The 21,639-nt window shown below is 36.8% G+C and overlaps 1 long non-coding RNA gene across 1 annotated transcript; it reads left to right on the top strand.

The window, feature by feature from the left end:
- Positions 1-1,349: 1,349 nt before the first annotated feature.
- On the top strand, positions 1,350-2,288 carry LOC128279507 (uncharacterized). The gene is made up of 2 exons (XR_008269707.1): positions 1,350-1,638; positions 1,928-2,288. It is a non-coding gene; the product is annotated as an uncharacterized LOC128279507 (long non-coding RNA).
- Positions 2,289-21,639: the final 19,351 nt, after the last annotated feature.

Here is a 21,639-nt window from a genome sequence, read left to right as displayed (position 1 = left end):
TACATAAAACAATTTTAAAATGAAAAGGCAATTTAAAGTAAAGAATATAAAACAATTTATAATAATTAATATATATAATATTTTGGGCATAAAATAAAGTAACCTGTATAAAGCAAACTTCAAATAAACAATATGTTAAATGAAATAAGATGAATAATACAAAAAAAAATAAAAATAAAAATAACAAGAACACTTTAAAATAATTTACCAAAGAGCTTAAAATGTGTAAAAGAAAAATTTAAAATAAATATTGTTCAAAAATAAAAATATATATAAATCCAAAATAATATTTATGAAAGTTTTTTTAATAAATACCTATATAGTCTTAAAATTAATAATAATAAAGATTTACAATAAATAATAAAAGAGTTTACAATAATTTTCATATAAAATAATGTAACTAAGTAATATATAAAAATTTTAAAATAGAATTTAGTTCAAATGACATATAAAATATTTAGAAAGAAGAACGTGAAAAAAAAAGAAATTTGATGTAAGATAATGCATAGAAAAATGTTTAAAATAAAAGATATATATATAAGTATACATGTAATAATCTAAAATACCAAGATACGTATAAGAATCTAAAAATAAATACTACATATGATGATTAAATGAAATGATATATATAAAATATTTAAAATTGGTAATAATTTAAAATGCATGATGTGTTCAAAAATAAATACAATAATAATAATGTAGATAAATACATAAAAATGATATAATAATAAATTAAGGAATAACAATATACTAATAATATAAATAAAAATATAAACAACAAAAAACATAGCAATAGCAATAATAATAATAATAATAATAATAATAATAATAATAATAATAATAATAATAATGTAGATAAATACATAAAAATGATATAATAATAATAAACTAAGGAATAACAATATACTAATAATATAAATAAAAATATAAACAACAAAAAACATAACAATAGCAATAATAATAATGGAATGAAGGTGATAATAATAATAGCAAATAATATGCAAGAAAATAAAATACAATTATAATACCATAATATCAAATAATAAAATAAAATATAAAAGAAAAGGACGAAAAGGGGCTAATTTGAACTCTAGACAAAAATTCGGGGCGAAAATAATAAAATAAAAAGAAATGGGACCGAATTGCTAATATGCGTAAGTTTCAAAGCCAAATTAAAAAGGAAGTGAAATAAATGTGGCATGATTGAATGTTTGCGCAAATGGGAAGGACCTAATGTACAATTCCCCCATTTTCAATTAAAAGGCACATATTAAGCCTGTTAAACGGGTTAAAGTGCATGCCTTTTTTTTTTTCAAATAACTTAAAAACCTTTTTTTTATTTTGTGTTTCCAGGCCCCATTTTGAAAAGCAAAAAAAAAAAAAATAGAGAGTTCCTTGGCTCTCTCTCTCTCATTTCCCCTTTTGTTAGGGTTTATATCCATCATTGCCGCCGCCATGGAGCCACCGTAGGTGGTGGTCGGGGTTGCTTGAATGGGGTCTTTTGACCCCGATTTTGGGGGCGCCTAAAGGCCCTATTTTCTTAGCCCGAAAATCTGAAGGGAAAGACCCCCATTTTCCTTTTTGAGAGCCGATTTCAACGACGGAGTAGGGCTCCGATGTCGCGGCTCCAAAGTTCAGGTAAGTCCCCTTTCTTCCTTTTTTATTTTTTTGTTTTAAAATTGATTTTTTGAACAAAAAAGGAAAATAAAAAATAAAGAAACGAAAAAAGGAAATAAAATTCAACCTTTTTTATGTGTTTTTTTTGCTTTTGATTTGCTAAAATCGTGATACAATTTTTGTATATTGAATCCCCCCGTTGCCAAGATGAGATTCTGGCTTTTAAAGCCAATTACAAGATGATTTATTCCCTTTTTTTTGTTGTTTTCTTCCTCGTTTTTACTGCTTGCGTGCGGATCTTTCTTTGCAGGTGACAGATGAGTGTCAAGCGCATGGAGGGCCAGTGGTTGGTGCCCCGAACAGTGGTGGTGGTGCGCGTGATGGCCCAGGGCAGAGGGGGCATGCGGCTGAACTTTGGTGGCTGCATCTTGGGGAGGGGTTTGCTGCTGAAAAACCTCAAGCAAGTGGACTGTTATTTGGGCTAGGGTTTGATGTAAATTGGGCTGTTTAATATTGTAAATGGGCTATTTATTTTGGACTCTTTTTTATTGTTTTGGATTTGTTATTTTTTATTTGTCTGGGCCAAAAATTGGCCATTACAACCATTAATTGTAAAAATATTTAATAATTAATCCTGACCAATTCAACAACTTCGCTTTATGATTTAAAAAGACATGAGTCTATTTAACATATCTCAACTGTTTTCTCAATTAAATTATGCTAACTTGTTGTAATTATTAGAATAAAAATGATTATTAGAAAGGCAATTTGCTATACTTAATTGTATATTATTCTAAATACCCAATGTACAAGCCCAATGTTGCCCGGGCCTATAAACAAATAAAATATAACAGCCCAACAAATAATTTTACAAGCCCAAACCCAATAGGCCTAAAACTAAACCCTAACCCAGCTAATCTTAAAAATTTTCAGCAAGCCCCAAGCCTCCAGCCGCTCCCCCTTCTTCAGCCACCGCTTCCACTATTGGCCTTCCCACACATGCCGCCTCGGCCACCACGCCCCTGACCGTCGCCTCTTCCACGCGTCACATGGCACCTGCAATAGAAACAAATACAAGGGCAAGAGAAAGCATGCGAATGATGGGAAAAAAAATAAACAAAGGAACAAAAAACAAAAAATATAGAATGAATGTTTGGTAGATCGGCTTTAAAAAGCCCGAATCTATCATTTGTGTAGGGGGACGAATTGTAAAAAAGATTTTTTTCTTACAAAAAGGAGTGTAACATAGATATTAGGAATCAAAACGCACACAAGCAAATCAAAAAAGTTTGGAAACTAAAAGGTGTTCTTTTGATTTTTTATTTTGATTTATTTTTTTCGTTTGTATTTTCTTTTTTTTTCTCTTCTCGAATCTGTTGAAGAAAAAACTAAAAGGAAGGAATGTAACGCCCCAATTTTCGGGAATTCTGTGAATGTTGACAAAATTTCATGCTTTGATTTTTTCATTTGTGAGTGAAATTATGAAATAGGACCTATGTGAAAATGTTTGAAAATGATATAGGCTAAATTGAAGTGGCCAAATAAATAGGAGTGCAAAATAGGAGGATTTGCATGACAAACCTCCCATTTTACATGAAGTGGCCAACCATCATGTTGTTGTAGACAAAATGTACACTTGATATCCATAATTTATGGTACAAATTGATACAAATTGATAATAGGTTAGGTAAATGTTCCATGATAATGGGTTAGGTAAATGTTTCATGATAATATGTTAGGTAAATGTTCCATGATAATGGGTTAGGTAAATGTTTCATGATAATGGGTTAGGTAAATGTTTCATGAAAAGAATATCATGTCTTTTGTATTAAAGAATTAAATGGATGAAATATGAAGTTTTATTAAAAGAAAAAGGGGTGAAAAGAACAAAGTTTTGTCCATCTTTGTTCATCATAGCTGAAAGTTAGAGAAGAGAAAGGAGAGGAGAAAGCTCTTGAGTATTCGGTCATTAGGAGGAGGAAAATTGAAGGTAAGTTCTTGGTACCTTGCTTCTATTTTGAGGTTCATGAGTTCTTTTGATTCTACCTTAACTCTTGAAGTATATTTTGATTTTTAGTTGTGTTGTGAGCATTTGGTCATGAATTAAAATGAAGGAAATGGTTGTTGTTTCATGTTCTTTTGATGAAAATGGAAGATATGTGAAGTTGAGCCAAACAAATGAGCATGCATGTGCCTTAGATGTTAAAGGAAAAATCAGCTAACATATTGTGCTTTAAAATGATGAAATGGAGATTATACTTAAGTAAAATCATAGATATGAGATGATTGATTGGTGATATACATGTTTAAATAACATGCATGCAAGGTATGTGTGAAAGAGTGATTTGGTAATAAATCTGCTTGAGACAGCAGCAGTAACGTGACTTTGGAAAATCACCATAAATTGTGGGAGATGAATTAGAAGCTGAATAAATTATGTAATTAAAGCTTATTGAGTCTAGTTTCTAATGAAATAAACAAGAACATATTTTGAATTCTGTACAATGAGAAATTTGATTCGTAATGAAGAGTGGTTAGATTAGTCAAACAGTGAAACATGGGAAACTTTGAGAAAATCTGGTATTGATTGGATAAACCAAAAATTCTGAAAATTTTATGGATAGAAGATATATGAGTCTATTTTCAGGGAAAATTAACGGAACTTGATTTGGAGTTTCGTAGCTCCAGTTATAAATGATTTAGTGACTGTTGCTCAGGAAGACAGCTTGCAGTGAAATTATGATTATGTGGTAAACATTGACAAAAATTTGTTAATGGGTTGCTTATTGATTTCTTATAAGCTTACTATGATCTGTAGGTGTGGTTGGCCGAATATTGTAAGGGATAAATACGTAGTTCGTATTTGAATAGTTAGATTAACGTGTTAGTAATCCAATTGTAGGCGTTAGTGGTGGATCTCGTCAAGATATCGTCGCAAAAGTGTGTGTAACTAACACCCTCTTTCTTAGTCTAGATCGGCAAAAGCCGAAAAGTCGAAATGCCGAAACCGGTATTTTGTAGATTTGCGAGTGTCTGAATGCTCGTGAGGTAAATCGATTAATGTTTTTGGTAAGCTGCAAAATTTGACCGCAAAGTGCATGATTTACGTGCCTCAATATTTTTGGGCTTAATAGGCCAAAATTGGAATGATGGGCCAACGGACCCAATTTGGTAAGAACCCTCGGTACGTGATTCTGTTAGTACGTGAAAAGTAGGAATATGCATGAAAAACCCTAAAATAGATAAATTACTGAAATACCTTTAAAAGTGGAAAATTTACAATTTTACCCCTAGTAGATGAATTACCAAAATACCCCAGGGTTAAATTGACCTAAATGCATGTTTGATTTGTTGTTATTTATCGCATGCCATGTTATTATCGATGCATGGGATGGGATATTGACGGAGGAAGTACTGAAAGTGGCTTGTCCACGATCTTGGAGGCTTTGCCTCAATTCTATCGATAATCGAGCAAAGAAGGTCAAGAATCGTGGAGTGTTAAATTTGGGTGGGTTGAGCTATTCCCACATGGAGTGTATGGCTGGTGCGGTGGAGTGTAGTGGTTGGTGGGTTGAGTAGTCTCCCAAATGGGCTTGCATATGTTTACCGATGTTGCATGTATTTTGAAATGGGCCTATGGGCCATATTTATTATCTGAATAAGGGCTAAGGCCCGCTTTATTATAATCTGAAAAGGGCTCGCCCAAGACCACTGCTACCCAAATGGGCTTGCATATGTTATTGATGTTGCATGTATTTTGAAATAGGCCTATGGGCCATCTTATTATCTGAATAAGGGCTAAGGCCCGGTTTATTGTAATTTGAAAAGGGCTCGCCTAGTACCACTTATTACTGAATGGGCTTAGGCCCATAGGCTTGAGTGACTTGGGCTTTGAATGGGTTTTCCTTACACACCGAGTTTCCCAAACTCACCCCTTTTATTTTCATCCATGCAGAAATCCCCAACCATAGTGGGCTTGGAGTCGTGAGGGAATTCGGAGTGGCCACCCGCTCGAAAGTTTGATTTTCTTACGTGAACTGGACATCCTTTTAATTACGTTTGAGGTTTTGGGCTTTTAAATGTAATAATGCCGCTTATTTATTTTTGATGGTTTTTAATATGTATTACTAAGATAGGTAATACTTATTTTAACTGTTGAAATTGGATAGCTTTAGGGCGCGTTTTCAAAAACAACAGTTGATTTCAAAATAACACGACAACAAGCAAAGCTTCCGCAATGAAAGTATTTTTCAAAATTAATCACTTTTCTTAAAAATGACTTAATCAAATCGGTTTCCTAGAAATATCCATGACGTTAAGGTGTGGCAATGGCAGTATGCATGTCTAGGATTGGATCCGAAGGGAGCTTGGTACTTAAGCAGTCCGATGGACTCACCACCTCTTTTCCGATTTCCTACCTGGTGCACAGCTTCCATTCACTTTAAACCTTAATGAATTAATCTTTTGAACATCAAGTACGATTTTCTGGACTTAGAATGGAAATTTTTTTTTACGTTTTTGATGTGGCATGCCGGATCCAGCCATAACTTCTGGGCCGGGTTTGGGGTGCTACAAGGAATGGCTCACCTGGATCCCTTCGAGCTCGCCATCGGAGTGATTTCTCCGTCGTTGTAATCGAGTTCGACAAAGGGACAAAGAACTCCTTTTTTCCTTCGTTCTTGGATGGCTAAAGGTTTAGTTTTCAAAAGAGGCTTTGAAGACAGAGCTCAAAAGCTCATCCTCCGCAACGCCGGTCACCGGCCATGGCAGCGTGTAGGTGAGCATGAAATGGCCTTGTCGGCTGAAAAGAAGGAGAAGAGATAGAGGAGTCTGAAAGTGTTAGGTTTAGAAAAAAATAAAAAAGGAAATAAAGGCATAGATGGTTTCAAAATAAAAGTATGATTTAAATAATAAAACTAAAACAATGCCGTTTGGGTAAAGGAAAAGAGCCTATGCGCCTAAAATGGGTTATTTATGTGGCCAATCCTTCTCTTTTACACTGCTATTGGATTAGGCCCCTGTTCTTCTTTTTATTGTTTTTAATCTGGCCGCATAATTTTCTCCTAATTACATTTGAGTCCCTACTGAAATAACGCGCATAAAGGCTGGGATTATTACCCTTTGAGTCCCTCCATGTTATTCGCGTGTTCTAATAGGTCCTCCCATCTCCTTTTTTGTTTCGAATCTATCCCCTAACTCTTGTTTTAAATTCAATTTGGTCCTATTTCCTTTTTTATTCTATTATTTTCGCCCCGAATTTCTGTTTAAAGTTCAAATTAGCCCTTTTGGCTACCTTTGTTATCTTATAAATTAATATTATTGTTACTCTATAATCATATTTTGTATGCTTATTTTCGCTATTATTATTATATTTGCTTTCATTCTTTATTATTATGGTTGTTGCTATTTCTCTTGATTGTTTTGTTATCATTTATGTTATTATTAATATTCGTTGATTTATCGTCATCATTATCTTATCACTTTATTATTGTCATTATCAATATGCTATCATTATTCTCATTAATGTATTGTCATCATTAGTTTCTACTTTATTATTATTATATTATTATTATTGCTATCATCATATTATTGAACTAGGTAACTTTATATTGGTTTTGTTATATTGTATATTTTTTGTATTTATTTATATTATTATTACCATTATTATTATCATATATTTTATATTATTTTATTTTACATATGTTATTTCTTTTAAACTATTATACATATTATTTATTTTGAAACTTTTATATACATTTTTGTATTTTAAATTATTATGTATATTATTTACTTTTATATACATTTTGTATTTTAAATTATTATGTATATTATTTACTTTAATATTATATATATATTATTTATTTTAGACCTTTTTATATTATTTTAAATTGTCATATGTTATTCATTTCAAATCGCTTTATTTTACCTTAAATTGTTTTGTATGTTAATAATTTTAAATTATTTTATACTACTTACTTAAAATTATGTCTTTATAATATCTATTTTGAACTCATTTTTATATATTACTTAGTCAAAATTGTTTAATTATTTATTTCAAGTTGTTTTATATTATTTCATTCTTTTGATTATTAGTGTTGTCTTTTAAATGATGTATGTCGAGAAATTATTGCCATTATGTGTTCTTTAATTTATTTATTCATGTTCACATTATTGTCATTCCTAGTAATATTCCTATTCATATATTATCATTCTATGCCCATTATTATATTTTTATTTCATAGCATCGCATCGTATATTAAGCCCCAATACATTCTTTCAATTTAGATCACTTTATTTTATTTCAAACAAAAACCCATTTTAATTTTCACTTTCAAAACCAAAGTCGATCCTGTTTTTAAAAAATGATTACGACACTATCTTGTATGTTATGTTTTATCATGTTAATGCGCTCCTTGGCCAGATAGGAATTTCAAAAGGCCCAAAATCCAATACCCATTACAAATATTAAACCCTTAACCCCAATTTTAGGCCCAAAATATTACTTAACCCGGAGCCCACTTAAAACAAACTGACCCATTACAAACTAGACCCAATACCCCTTTACAACCAAACCCAAACTCCAAAACCTAGAGGCCCAATCTTAAACCCAATAGCCTACTAACCCATACCCACTAATCTAAACAACCAAGCCCACTAAGCCTAACCCATTAGCTAACCCTAAAGCCCAGTACCAAACCCACCGAACCTACCCTCTGACTCAGCAACTGCCACTGATCGAGTCTCCCACTTGCCCACTAACCTTCTGACACCAGCTCTCCATGCCACCATGTCGGCCACCTGCTCTTCGGTACCATCATGCCTCTGCCACCGCCATTTGCCCATTCCCTGCAAGACCAGAAAGAAGATGGACAACAATATTAAATAAATTTTATAAAGGCTATAAAAGCCCGAAGAAAAACAGATGTAGGGGTTGGAAATTTTTCTATCGAATATACTAAAGATCCATTCAAATTTTGAGAAAATCTTACTTCTATTAGTACTTAATACAATAACATCACCAGATCAGACAAGAATACACTAGAAATTGAGGAATCAAAAGGGCAAAGAAAAATCTAAGGTAAAATTTTTTCATTTTAGCTCTTGCTTGCTTTCTACATACATAAATATTTAAAAATATTAAAATATATATATAAATAATAAATAAAAAAAGGAAAATTTTACCTCTTTTGAAAATCCACCACCGTGCAGACGTGGCAGTGTGGTGGCCAAGGGGCTCCGGCCCGGCGGGCTCGACTGACCGTCCGGCGACCAACCGATGATCACCCGTGGCCGAACCCTCTTCTCCCCTCTCCCCCTCTCCTTTCTCCCCTCTCCTTTTCTCTCTTCCTTTTTTTCTTTCTTCCCCTCTCAAATGTTTTTTTTTCTGGAAATTTTGTCTTATATAGGGGACCAAAACGCACTGTTTTGGTCCCCCCCTTTAACCTTTAAAACGACGCCGTTTAGGGCTTTGGGTCGGGTCGACCCTACCCGTCCGGCCAGGGTCCGCTTGTTTTTGAAGCGGAAGGGCTAATTGCGCGATCGGCCCTTCCGCATTTTTGCTATTCCACAATCAGGTTCTTCGCTATTTTTAATTTGGCCCAAAAATATGTTGCGTTTTATGATTTAGTCCCTGGCCAAGCGCAACGTTTTAAAGGCTTGGAAAAGTTGCGCTTTTGACCCTCCAAGTTATGCGCGTGTTACAATTAAGTCTCTTTTCTTTGTTTTTATTTTAAATTGGCCCCATAACTTCGTTTTTATTTTAATTTTAGTCCTTTTTCCGTTTATTTACATATATTTATTAAATGTCCTTGTTATTTTTATAATTAGTATTGTTATTATTATTATTATTATTGTTGTTACTATATATATTGGTATATACTCTTATTGTATGCGTATGTATGTATGTATTCATGTTTAGTTTTTCTAGTTATTTTATTTTAGTATTTTAATGCTCTACTTGTTTTCATATTTCAATACTATTATTATACTTATTATTAATATTGTTATTATTATATGTATGCTTAAATATATATATATATACTCTCCATGTAGGATTATTCCCATTATTTTATTACTTTTATTGTATGTAGTGTTTTAATTATATCATATTGTTCTCTTTGTGTCTCAATACTATTACTATTGTAATATACTGAGTGTGTGTTTTGTTATATATGTATATATTATGTGTATTCTATATTTATACCACGTACATTATTATTTTTGTATTATGTATAAATTAAATATTGTGTTATTTATGTATTTTATTCTATAGGTATATATCTCTTATGCATATATATAAGTACATCTTTATGTAATATTATTACTACTAATATTAATATGTTTTGAACATTGAAACTATGTATACATATATATATATTAATTATTTATTACTATGTATATACTTCAATATTATTAATTATTTATTTTATCACTACTAGCTCAAATAATATATGTAGTACATTTCCAACATTATTATTACTTATATATGTGTGTGCAAAATATATTGTGTATATATTCTTAATATCATGTATATATATATTCATTGTTTTCTTGTATTCAATATTATTATTACATTTAATCTTGCATGCATGGTTATTATTTTTTAATATATTTGTCATGTTCATTATTTGCTTCAGTATATACCAAGTTCTTTCATTATTTTATTTTTATTCTTTATCAATTTTGTTTTACGTTACTTCGAAAATTACATTTCTGTTTTCTAATTAATTTCAAAAATCAAGACAGTATATCGAGTTAACACCAAGTCGTCGATTTCATCGCTATGTTGGGTGAATATCAATTGACTCATGTTAAGACGATATATCCTTCTCAAAAATCAAAAAAATTAAAAACTTTTTGTCTTCTTTAAATCGGATCACAACTAAATGTTACATTGAACTCGTATTTTTAAAAATCAAGACAACACGTGTTTATAAGATACCAATTTTGGGCGTCGCGAGGGTGCTAATACCTTCCTCGCGCGTAACTGACTCCCGAACCCTATTTTTCTCTGGATTTTTGCGTAGACCCAAATTTGGCCTTCATTTTTTTTCAAATAAATTTTCTTTTCAAAAAAGATGATTTATTAGGTGTCCGATCACACCTAGAAAAAAGGATCGGTGGCGACTCCCCTCTTTATTTTAAAATCAAACTTTAGTTTTCAAGTTTTCAATAAATCGCCACAATTAGTGACCAAGGCTAAACATTTTTACGTCTCTACAGCTGGCGACTCTGCTGGGGACCGCCTTTTTGAGAGTCGTGTCTGGAATTAAACACGTTTTGTCAAATTTTCAAATTTCCTTGTTCAAAGTAAATATTTGGTCGTGATCCGAAAATCTCATTTTCAAAATTCATGCATTTGTATCATGTTGTAAATATTTCTTCTAACTTGCTTATTTGGTTGTTTTTCAGTTTTCAATTTTTATGGTTTTAATTTTGGTTTAGTTCCTTTAAGTAAAACGTAAAGGTTTATGAGTTTTTCCCCACACACCATGCACTTGCATTTTCGCATAACATGAGCTCTCTACTCGGGCTCCGTCCGTTTAAGTGAAAGTAAACGCTACGCCTTCGTGAGTTAACTCGTCCCTCCATGCAAAGCTAGTGAATACTTTCGGTTACATATGACTTATGCTTTCGTGAGTTAACTTGTCCCTCCGCATAGGCATAAGTAAATGTAATCCCTCGAATTGAACTCGTGAGCCTGTGATGGGTTATGACCGAGGCTTCGTGCTAATCTTAGCAGATGATAGTACGAGCAATTCGAGTACCTGTCTAGAACCGAGACTGCATATAATGAACCATACGAGCTATCCAATTAGAGCCATGCCGAACCTCTGTCCGCTTATAGTCACCAAAATAAGTACATGGGGAAAATGCCTTTTGCCTTTCATTTACACTGTTTATGCAAAATAATTGGATTGGATAGTTTAGTTTGTTTTTCAAATTATATTTGTTGTGTTTACTAACCAAGTTTGTTTGTTTTTATTTTTATTTTCATCATGCATCATAGGCATCATATTAGGAAGGTGTTGATTAAAGGTTGGTTGCCAAAAAACGGGTTTCTGATGGAGGAGTCAATTACACAAATAACCGAGAAGAATGCCGTGGTTCGGGTCTGGTCTCTAAAAACTCAGAGAGAAAAGGGGGATAGTCTAGTGGAAGGGTGTGTTGCCAATTTGCCCGAACATATAACTGTAAATGTTTGCCAAAATAACTTTGAGGATTTGGTTCGAATTTGGAATCAGTGGGATTCAGACACTAGAGACATTTTCACTGAGAGGTATGGAGATATAGCTCACCTAATCACCATCCGTATAGACGAACAGTTGATTCAAGCCATGGTTCGGTTCTGGGACCCAACTTATCAATGTTTCACCTTCAATCAAGAAGACATGACTCCAACCATAGAAGAGTATGCTGCTTTACTCCGCATCGACAATGTACAATTCAGCAAAATATATGTGAAGGAGCCTAAGCCGATGACCTTCAAGAAAAAGTTAGTGAGATTGACATGACCGATGCATGGGCTGAAAAACAGATAAAGAAGAAGAATGAAACCATTTGCATTCCATGGTCCTCCCTACGAGATTTGGCTCTGAACCATCCCGACATGCTGAAAAGGGTAAATCTATTCGCTTTGGCCATGTATGGTTTGGTCATTTTCCCAAAAGTTCTCGGACATCTCGAAGTTGCAGTAGTTGATTTCTTCGAAAGGTTAAAATAAGGAATCAACCCTGTCCCGACCATCCTAGCTGAGACCTTCAGGTCCCTGAGTAGTTGTCGAAGAAAAGGGGAGGGACGATTTATCGGATGCTCGCAGTTGCTCAATGTTTGGATTTTGAGTCACTTCTGGAAGGTAGAGCGCACTCCGTTCCATATGTTTTCTAAAACATTCTCCCCGCTAGAAGCTTACCTCAAGAAAGAATGGCCGAAGGAAGTCACCGAGCAACATTGGGTATCAGTTTTTCAAAATCTTCGCGCCGAGGATATAACATGGAGAGCACCCTGGATCCGTCCTTCAGTTCTGCTATACACATGTGGAAGCCAAGATTGGGTACCTTTACTTGGGTTATAGGGAGGAGTTGGATATGCTCCGCTATTGGTCCAAAGGCAATTTTCTTCGCGACAATTCCTCCCCGCAACTGGAGGAATAGCACAGTTCGGGTTCGCTTTTGCGGGTGAAGGATATATGAAGAGAGTCCAAGACACTGCAAAGTCTTGAAAGGAAATTTATTTCATGGAATTAGCTTTGTATGCTGATACCCTTACCCAAGATTACGACATATGGAGGAAGCAACAGGTAAATAGTCAGCAAATCTCGTCAACAAACTACACCATCCAGAATCCTTTCTCAGAGGAAACGCCGTTTGAGCTAGAAATGGCAAGACAAGAATTCGAACGAGAAAAGGCCAAGATGTCTCGGGACCTTAGTGCCCTTCAAGAAGAAAACTATCAAATGAAGATTGAAATTCAAATTGAAAGGTCCAGAACTGAAAAAGTACAAAGAGAAGCCGAGATTGTGAGAAACGACTTAAGGGACCTTCATTTGGAAAACAAGAAATTAAGAAACACTATAAAGAATAGCGGGTTGGGCAAGTCGACAATGAGAATGGAAGGAAGAAATTAGCAATATCAAGGGAGGAATGGAGTTTTGGAAGGAAAAGCAAAGAAAGAGGAGGAAAAGGCTGCGCGCGCTGTGATAGAGTTAAGAAGGAAGAACGCCGAGTATGAAATAGTGACGGCAGAATTGGTGAATAGTCAGTCTGAACATCAAGAATTAAAAAGGAAAACACGAGATCTAGAAAATATGCTGCAATCTCGTCAACAACAATTAGATAACCTCTCAAGGCTCTAGAAGAAAAGAGTGAGCAAGACGATAGGGACATTCACGCGTATGAAGGAACTCTCAAAGAAAAAGAAATGCAACTCGACTTCTTGATCAATGAAATTCGCAAAGCGGCTATGCAAGTTGTTCAATTATCAGATGAAGCCGAAGTTCTCAGTTGCCAATTCCCTCCGAGCCAAAGATCGAGCATATCAGAGTTTTTAGAGCAAGTGAAGAAACAAGGCAATGTGGCTAGGAAATTTGTGTAACCGTTGGAGAAATAGAAACTTTGTGTAATAGGCTATGTTGATAAATGAAATGCCTAAATATGGGGCTATCTTGAAATTAACACCAATTTTTTTTTTTTTTGCATTCCTTGCATAACTAACATTTTGACATTCGTGCATTCATTCATGCATTCATCCATACATTGCATATCCCATACTCGGTCGCTGAAGACAAAATATATAATTCGCAGTTGTAATACCACAAGACTGAAACCACGTCATCCGTATAAAACGCGCCGACAAGCTAGAGTGATGGAGGTTGAATTCAATGAGAAAATTGAAAGGTTGGAAAGGGCTCAAAAGAAATTACAAGAGCAACTGGCCAAATCGCAACAAGAAACGAGAGACCTAATGGTGAGATCTCGAGAGGAATCACTCGAGCAAAGAGATCAAATGGCCAAGATGATGGAGATGATGTCAGCTTTAGTTAAAGGAAAGGGACCCATGCGAGCCCGACATTGAGGAATCTCGATCAAGAATTCACCATGATCAGATCCACTCTATCCCCGTGATTCACCCACCGCTTGCATATACAACACAAAGAGGGTATACTCAAGGGAACCCACCGGCTTGGAACATCGACCTATGCCACCGCTCCACCCACTAATTTGGGGTAAGGAATATTCGCGTCAAACCTGGGGCTAGTCCTGCGATCCACTAGTTCCAGATCTGGATGACCCAAACAGAGGTAGCTAAGTTGAAATTGGATAACCATGACACAAAATATAGGAGTCTAGAGGAAATACTCAAAGCAATAGAAGGCATTGAAGTCTTCTCCGCACTAGGTGCCAAAGAACTCAGTTTGGTACCTGATCTGATTTTGCCCCAGAAGTTCAAAGTGCTTGATTTTGAGTTGTATGATGGGACAAGATGTCCAAAGGCACATCTCATTATGTTTTGTCGAAAAATGACCGGTTATGTGAACGAGGATAAACTACTCATACATTGGTTTCAAGATAGTCTAACGAGGTCACTCTTCGATGGTACAATCAACTTAGTAGAGAAAAGATTCGATCTGAAAGGACTTGGCGTCGACATTTTGCGATCAAGACAAGCATGTATCGAATATGGTGCCGGATCAGTATGACCTTGCAAATGATGGAGAAAAAGCCATCGAGACTTTTAGACAAGATCTTGCAGAGATGGAGAGATATCTCACCAAGTGGAACCCCACTAACAAAGACGGAGATAACCGTTCTTTTTATCAATACTTTAAAGGCACCATTCTATGACAAATTAGTAGGAAGTGCCACGAAGATTTCGCGGATATTGTAATATCCGGTGAACTCATAGAGAATGCCGTCAAGAGCGGTAGAATGGAAGGATCAGAAGGCTCAAGAAAAGTAGCACCCTTAAGAAAGAAAGAGCCAGAAACCCACATGGTGGGATTTGGGAGTCGTTACATTCCCAATTCGTATCCTAACCAACCCCGACCTCGAAATTATCCACCCCCGAATTTCTATTATCCCCCTCAAACCCCTTACTACCAAGCACCACATCCGCCCTACCCCGTATACGCCACGAACAACCAAAGACCCGTCACCACTTTCCCACAAAACACGGTACCTGCCCAAATCCAACCCAGAAACGAACCAAGACCAGCAAGGCATAATCTCGAGAGACCGCAATTTACCCCCATCCCTGTGTCGTATGGGGAATTGTACCCAAAACTTTTGGAAAAACAGCTAATATCTCCCCATTACATGGCACCCCTTAAACCTCCATACCCAAAGTGGTACGATCCAAACGCTAGTTGTGCATACCACGCAGGGAAACAGGGGCATTCTACTGAGAACTGTCTTGCTTTCAAAAGGAGAGTTCAAGGGCTCATCGATGCGGGCATTTTTGCGATTTGATGGTACTGACAGTACGACCGGGAATCCATTCCCAAACCACACCGAAGGGAATGTGAGCGTAGTAGGAGAGGAGGATAGACGACAAAGTAGAAGACGGGTTTCTGAAGTAAGAACACCTCTGCAGAGAATCTGGGAGGTACTAAGTGAGAAAGGGTTGCTCTATCGTTTTAACGGAGTATCCAAAGGAAAAGATGCAAAAGGTCACAGTTTTTGCGAGCTCCATGGTATTGGGGAGCATAACATTCAGTCCTGCGAGGAATTCAGAAGTTTACTGCAAAGTATGATGGACAATAAGGAGATTGGGATTTTTTGTAAAGCCAAAGATGCCGATAGTGGAGAAATATGTGCCTCTGATAAACAATCATCAGGTTTCCCATATAATGCCGACCGACCGTTAATAATCTATTATAACGCGAAGAAGGAGCCAGTGAAACCAAAAATGATAATTGAAGTACCATTTCCTTTCCCGTATAAGGACAACAAAACAAGATCTGTGGAGATATGATGTTAATATCGTTACACCTAAGTTGAAAAGTCCAAAGCCATAATCGAAGATGTTGGGGAGGTAGGTCATTTTACTCGAAGTGGACGATGCTATTCTAAAAAGTTGAACCGATAAAGAAAAGTAGTGACTCGAAGCAAAAGGGAAAGCGGTGATGCACGAAGTCAAGTCGAGCAAGAAATTCCACCCGTGTAAGAAACTAAAAAGCACGTGAATGAGGAAGAAGCTCAAGAATTCTTGAAATTTATTAAGCACAATGAGTATAGTGTGGTGGAACAATTGAGTAAGCAGCCAGCACGAATCTCGCCTCTATCTCTCTTGTTAAATTCGAGCCACACCGGAATGCTTTATTGAAGGTGTTAAATCAAGCTTACGTGGCCAACAACATATCTGTCGAAAAGCTTGATAGGTGGGTAAACAATCTGAATGCAGACAACTTCATCTCTTTTAGTGATGATGAGATACTGATAAATGGTAAAGGCTCGGTGAAAGCGCTGCATATCACGACCCGCTGCAAGGGTTACATAATACCGAACGTACTCATCGATAATGGGTCAGCGCTAAATGTTATGCCATTGGCTACGCTTTCTAGAATACCGATGGATTTGTCATACTTAAAGCCCTGTCATTCCATGGTAAGGGCATTCGACGGGACGAGGCGCGAAGTCATGGGAAAGATCGAAATCCCTTTGAAAGTGGGCCCTTACATTTACGATGTCGAGTTCCAAGTCATGGACATTACACCCTCTTATAACTGCCTTTTGGGAAGACCTTGGATCCATTCTGCTGGAGCAGTCCCATCATCCCTCCATCAAAAGGTGAACTTTATCATGGATGGTTGTTTGGTCACGGTCGAGGGCGAAAAAGACATTGTCGCATCTATTTCTGCTGATGCACCATACCTGGAAGTAAGCAAGAACGCAGTGGAATGTTCCTTTCGATCCCTTGAATTCGTCAATGCCACTTTCATCGCTGAAGGAAACAGAATTCCAATGCCAAAACTGTCGAGAAATACCAGAATGGGTGTTAAGTTGATCGTAGGAAGGGGAGCTCGTGCGAGAAGAGGTTTAGGGAGACATTTGCAAGGAATAGTTAGGGCTTTAAAGCCAGTGCACCACAAGGCCCGATACGGTTTGGGGTTCCAGCCTGACATGCGTCAAAGAAGAATACAGTGGAAGAAGGATCAAGAGAGAAGAATTGCAAGAACTTTGGGCCAAGAACCAGAATGGGAACCAATAGAGTACCCTCCTTTGTCAAAAATATTTACATCTGCGGGAATGATGTACCCTGGACAAGATGATCCACGAAACATGCTGGGGTTAATTGAAAGGGGTTTTCAGAATGTCAGTATAAATGTCATTGACAAAGAGGCTTGTGCAAGTAAGAATGTCTCGAGGATACGGCCTTGCCCTTCGGGTTTCATGTTGAACAATTGGACTGCTGAGGAGCTTCTCATAGTTTATAAGTCTTCAGAGTAATGCTAAACATTAACCTTCTATTGTGTCCTTAGATATAATAGAATTCTTTTGTAAGAGTTCGCATTCGCTCTTTATCATTTAAATGAATATCAATAAAGGTGCATTTTGTCACGATTTTTCGCATTATCACTAATTTCATAATCATTTTCTCATTTCATAGCCTATCCTTACATTTGCCTCATTGCCATGACATAACATTTTGTTTGTTGTTTCCAATACTTAGATGTCCCCCTATAGCTTCCTTTTCCATCCAACTTTCAGGTGCTCAGATATTGAAGACATGAATAAGCCCGTTACGAATCTTGAAATTGATTTTGAGAAGGTTGTTTGCTTAGGAGAATTTGAAGTCGAAGAAAATGCTGAAGATTATGTCTCGTCTCCTGAATTGTTAAGAATGGTGGAACAAGAGGATAAACAGATTCTGCCTCATGAAGAATCTGTGGAAACAATAAATTTGGGCACTGAAGAGAGGAAACAAGAAGTGAAGATTGGGACTTCTATTTCAGAAAGTACCAGGCATAGTTTGATCACTTTACTCTGCGAATACAAAGATGTTTTCGCATGGTCATACCAGGACATGCCAGGGCTAGATGAAGATTTAGTGGTCCATAAGCTCCCATTAAATCCAGAATGCAAGCCCATCCAGCAAAAATTAAGACGGATGAGGCCCGAAATGCTGTTGAAAATAAAAGAGGAAGTCAAGAAGCAATTTGACGCTGGCTTCCTACAAGCCTCAAAATATCCAGAATGGGTGGCTAACATAGTCCCGGTACCAAAGAAAGATGGAAAAGTACGAATGTGCGTGAATTATCATGACCAATCGAGCAAGCCCAAAGATAATTTTCCTTGCCACATATTGACACATTGGTGGACAACACAAGAAAACATTCATTGTTTTCTTTCATGGATGGATTCTCGGGGTATAATCGATCAAGATGGCCCCGAGGATATGGAGAAACTACCTTCATAACAATGTGGGGAACGCTCGCTACAAGGTGATGCCATTCGGTCAAAGAATGTTTGGGGCAACATATCGAGAGGGCTATGGTGACGTTATTCCATGACATGATGCATAAAGAAATAGAGGTCTACATCGATGATATGATTGCTAAATCTCGAGGAGAAGAAGAGCATGTAGTGAACCTCAAGAAGTTGTTCGAAAGGCTAAGAATGTTTCACTAAAGCTTAATCCACCAAATGTACATTTGGGGCTACCTCGGAAAGTTGCTAGGCTTCATTGTCGATGAAAGAGGTATCGAAGTTGATCCGGATAAAATAAAAGCCATCCAAGAATTACCACCTCCACGCATGCAAAAGGAAGTTAGAGGATTTTAAGGGAGATTAAACTACATCGCCCGATTTATCACTCAACTTACCAACCAATGCGACCCAATCTTTCGGCTTCTTCGAAAACATAACCCGGGAGAATAGAACGAGGAATGCCAGGTGGCTTTTGATAAGATAAAACAATATTTGTCCAGTCCTCTAGTGCTATTACCGCCAACTCCCGAAGACCATTGATTTTGTATTTGACGTGTTCGAAAGTTCAATGGGTTGCATACTAGGGCAACACGACGAGTCGAAAAAGAAAGAAAAGCGATCTACTACCTCAAAAAAAGTTCATCAATATGAGGCAAAATATTCGTCCATTGAGAAATATTGTTGCGCTCTGGTTTGGGTAGCTCGGAGACTCAGACAATATATGTTGTATCACACGACATGGCTAATTTCAAAGCTAGACCCAATAAAATACATGATGGAATCGCCGGCACTATCAGGAAGAATGGCGCGATGGCAGATCCTCCTTTCGGAATATGACATCGCCTATATAAATCAGAAGTCGATAAAAGTGAGCGCAATAGCTGACTTCTTAGCAACTCGAACGACAGAGGAATACGAGTCTTTAAGATTCGATTTCCCAGACGAAGACTTAATGTGTATCACAGAAATAGAATCCGAGTCATCAAAAGAGAAGTCATGGAAGATGTGCTTTGATGGTGCGTCAAATGCTCTAGGGCATGGAATTGGAGTAATCCTGGTATCACCAGACGGGAATCATTATCCGTTCACCGCAAGACGAACTTCTTCGTACCAATAATATCGCAGAATATAAGGCTCAGATCATGGGGCTTCGTGCTATCGAGCGAAACATCGAGATCTTGGAGGTGTACGGGGACTCAGCCCTAGTGATTTACCAAATCCGTGGAGAGTGGGAAGTGAGGGACTCAAAATTGATTAAGTACAGCGATTTAGTGGCTAGATTGACTAAGGAATTCAAAGAAATAACTTTTCATTACTTCCCACGAGAAGAGAACCAACTGGCTGACGCTCTGGCCACTTTGGCTTCAATGTTCAAAGCAAGTAAAGAAGTAGAAATAATGCCCCTCAAAATGAGCATATACGAGGTCCCTGCACACTGTTGTAGCATTGAGAAAGAGGCAGACGGACGGCTATGGTTCCATGATATCTTAGAATATATCAAGAATCAAAGCTATCCCGAACAAGCGAATGAGAACGACAAAAGAACAATCAGAAGAATGGCAGCGGGATTTGTTCTTGATGGAGATATCCTGTATAAAAGAGGAAATGATCAAGTACTTTTGAGATGCGTGGATGATGTCGAAGCCAGAAAGATACTTGAAGATGTCTATGAAGGAATCTGTGGGACACATGCCAATGGTTTCAATATGGCGTAAAGATTATGAGACTCGGTTACTCTTGGTTGACGATGGAAAGCGACTGTATTAGTTTTGCGGAAAATGCCACAAATGTCAAATCTATGGCGATAAAATTCATGTAGCCCTTCGCCCTTCACGTCATGACTTCTCCGTGGCCTTTTTCTATGTGGGGCATGGATGTTATAGGGCTAATTTCTCCAAAAGCATCAAATGGACATCGATTCATTTTTGTGGTTATCGATTACTTCACAAAATGGATAGAAGCTACTTCGTTTGCCAATGTGACGAGGATTGCGCTTTACAAGTTTTGAAAAAGGAAATTATTTGCCGGTATGGTTTGCCTGAAAGAATCATTTCAGATAATGCCACGAATCTGAACAATAAAATGATGAAAGAAGTGTGCGAGCAGTTCCAAATAAAGCATCATAATTCCTCGCCCTATCGCCCAAAGATGAACGGGGCTGTTGAAGCAGCTAACAAGAACATTAAGAGGATCATTGGGAAAATGACTGAAACATATAAAGATTGGCACGAGAAACTTCCATTTGCTTTGTTTGCATATCGCACATCTGTGCGAACATCTACGGGAGCAACTCCTTTCTCTCTAGTCTATGGAATGGAAGCTATGCTACCTATCGAGGTTGAGATCCCCTCTCTGCGAGTATTGATGGAATCAAAGTTAGAAGAAGCAGAATGGGTTCGAGCTCGATATGATCAGTTGAACCTCATTGAGAAAAACGTCTAAGGGCAATTTGTCACGGGCAAATGTACCAAAAGAGAATGATCGCAGCCCATGACAAGAAGGTATGACCAAGAGAATTCCATGAAGGAGAACTCGTGCTGAGAAAGATTCTCCCAATACAAAAAGACCTGCGAGGAAAATGGGCACCAAATTGGGAAGGACCATACGTTATAAAAAAGGCATTCTCAGGCGGAGCTTTGATCCTTACCGAGATGGATGGGAAGGAGCTACCGAATCCAGTGAACTCAGATGCAGTGAAGAAATATTATGCTTGAGATGAAAACCCGAAAAGGGCATCTAAAAAAAAAAAAGGGATCAGAGCGAAAACCCGAAAAGGGCGCTTTGGTTAAACACAAAAGATTAGGATAGAAACCCGAGAGGGCGTTCTAATGAAGCAAATATTCGGCTTACAAGGTAAGGCGTTTTAAACTGTACGACAAACAGTGAGACTACAGTATTTGAAGCATCTCTGAAAGCTCGAAATCTTCTACGCAAGGAGCCAGACTCTAAAAGATTCTTGATTAAGGAACGTGAAGAGTTCATGTGTCGAATATCTAAAGCATTTGTATCCGTTGAATATGATCTCTTCTTTGTACATTTGTACTATCATTGGTTAACTTTCTTTGTTTGCCACATTTGAAATAAAGGAGTATGA

The sequence above is a fragment of the Gossypium arboreum genome, chromosome 8, assembly GCF_025698485.1.
Source record: "Gossypium arboreum isolate Shixiya-1 chromosome 8, ASM2569848v2, whole genome shotgun sequence".
Taxonomy (NCBI): Eukaryota; Viridiplantae; Streptophyta; class Magnoliopsida; order Malvales; family Malvaceae; genus Gossypium; species Gossypium arboreum.
The sequence above is the reverse complement of the archived record's forward strand: the minus strand, read 5'-3'. Positions and strand labels throughout refer to the sequence as shown.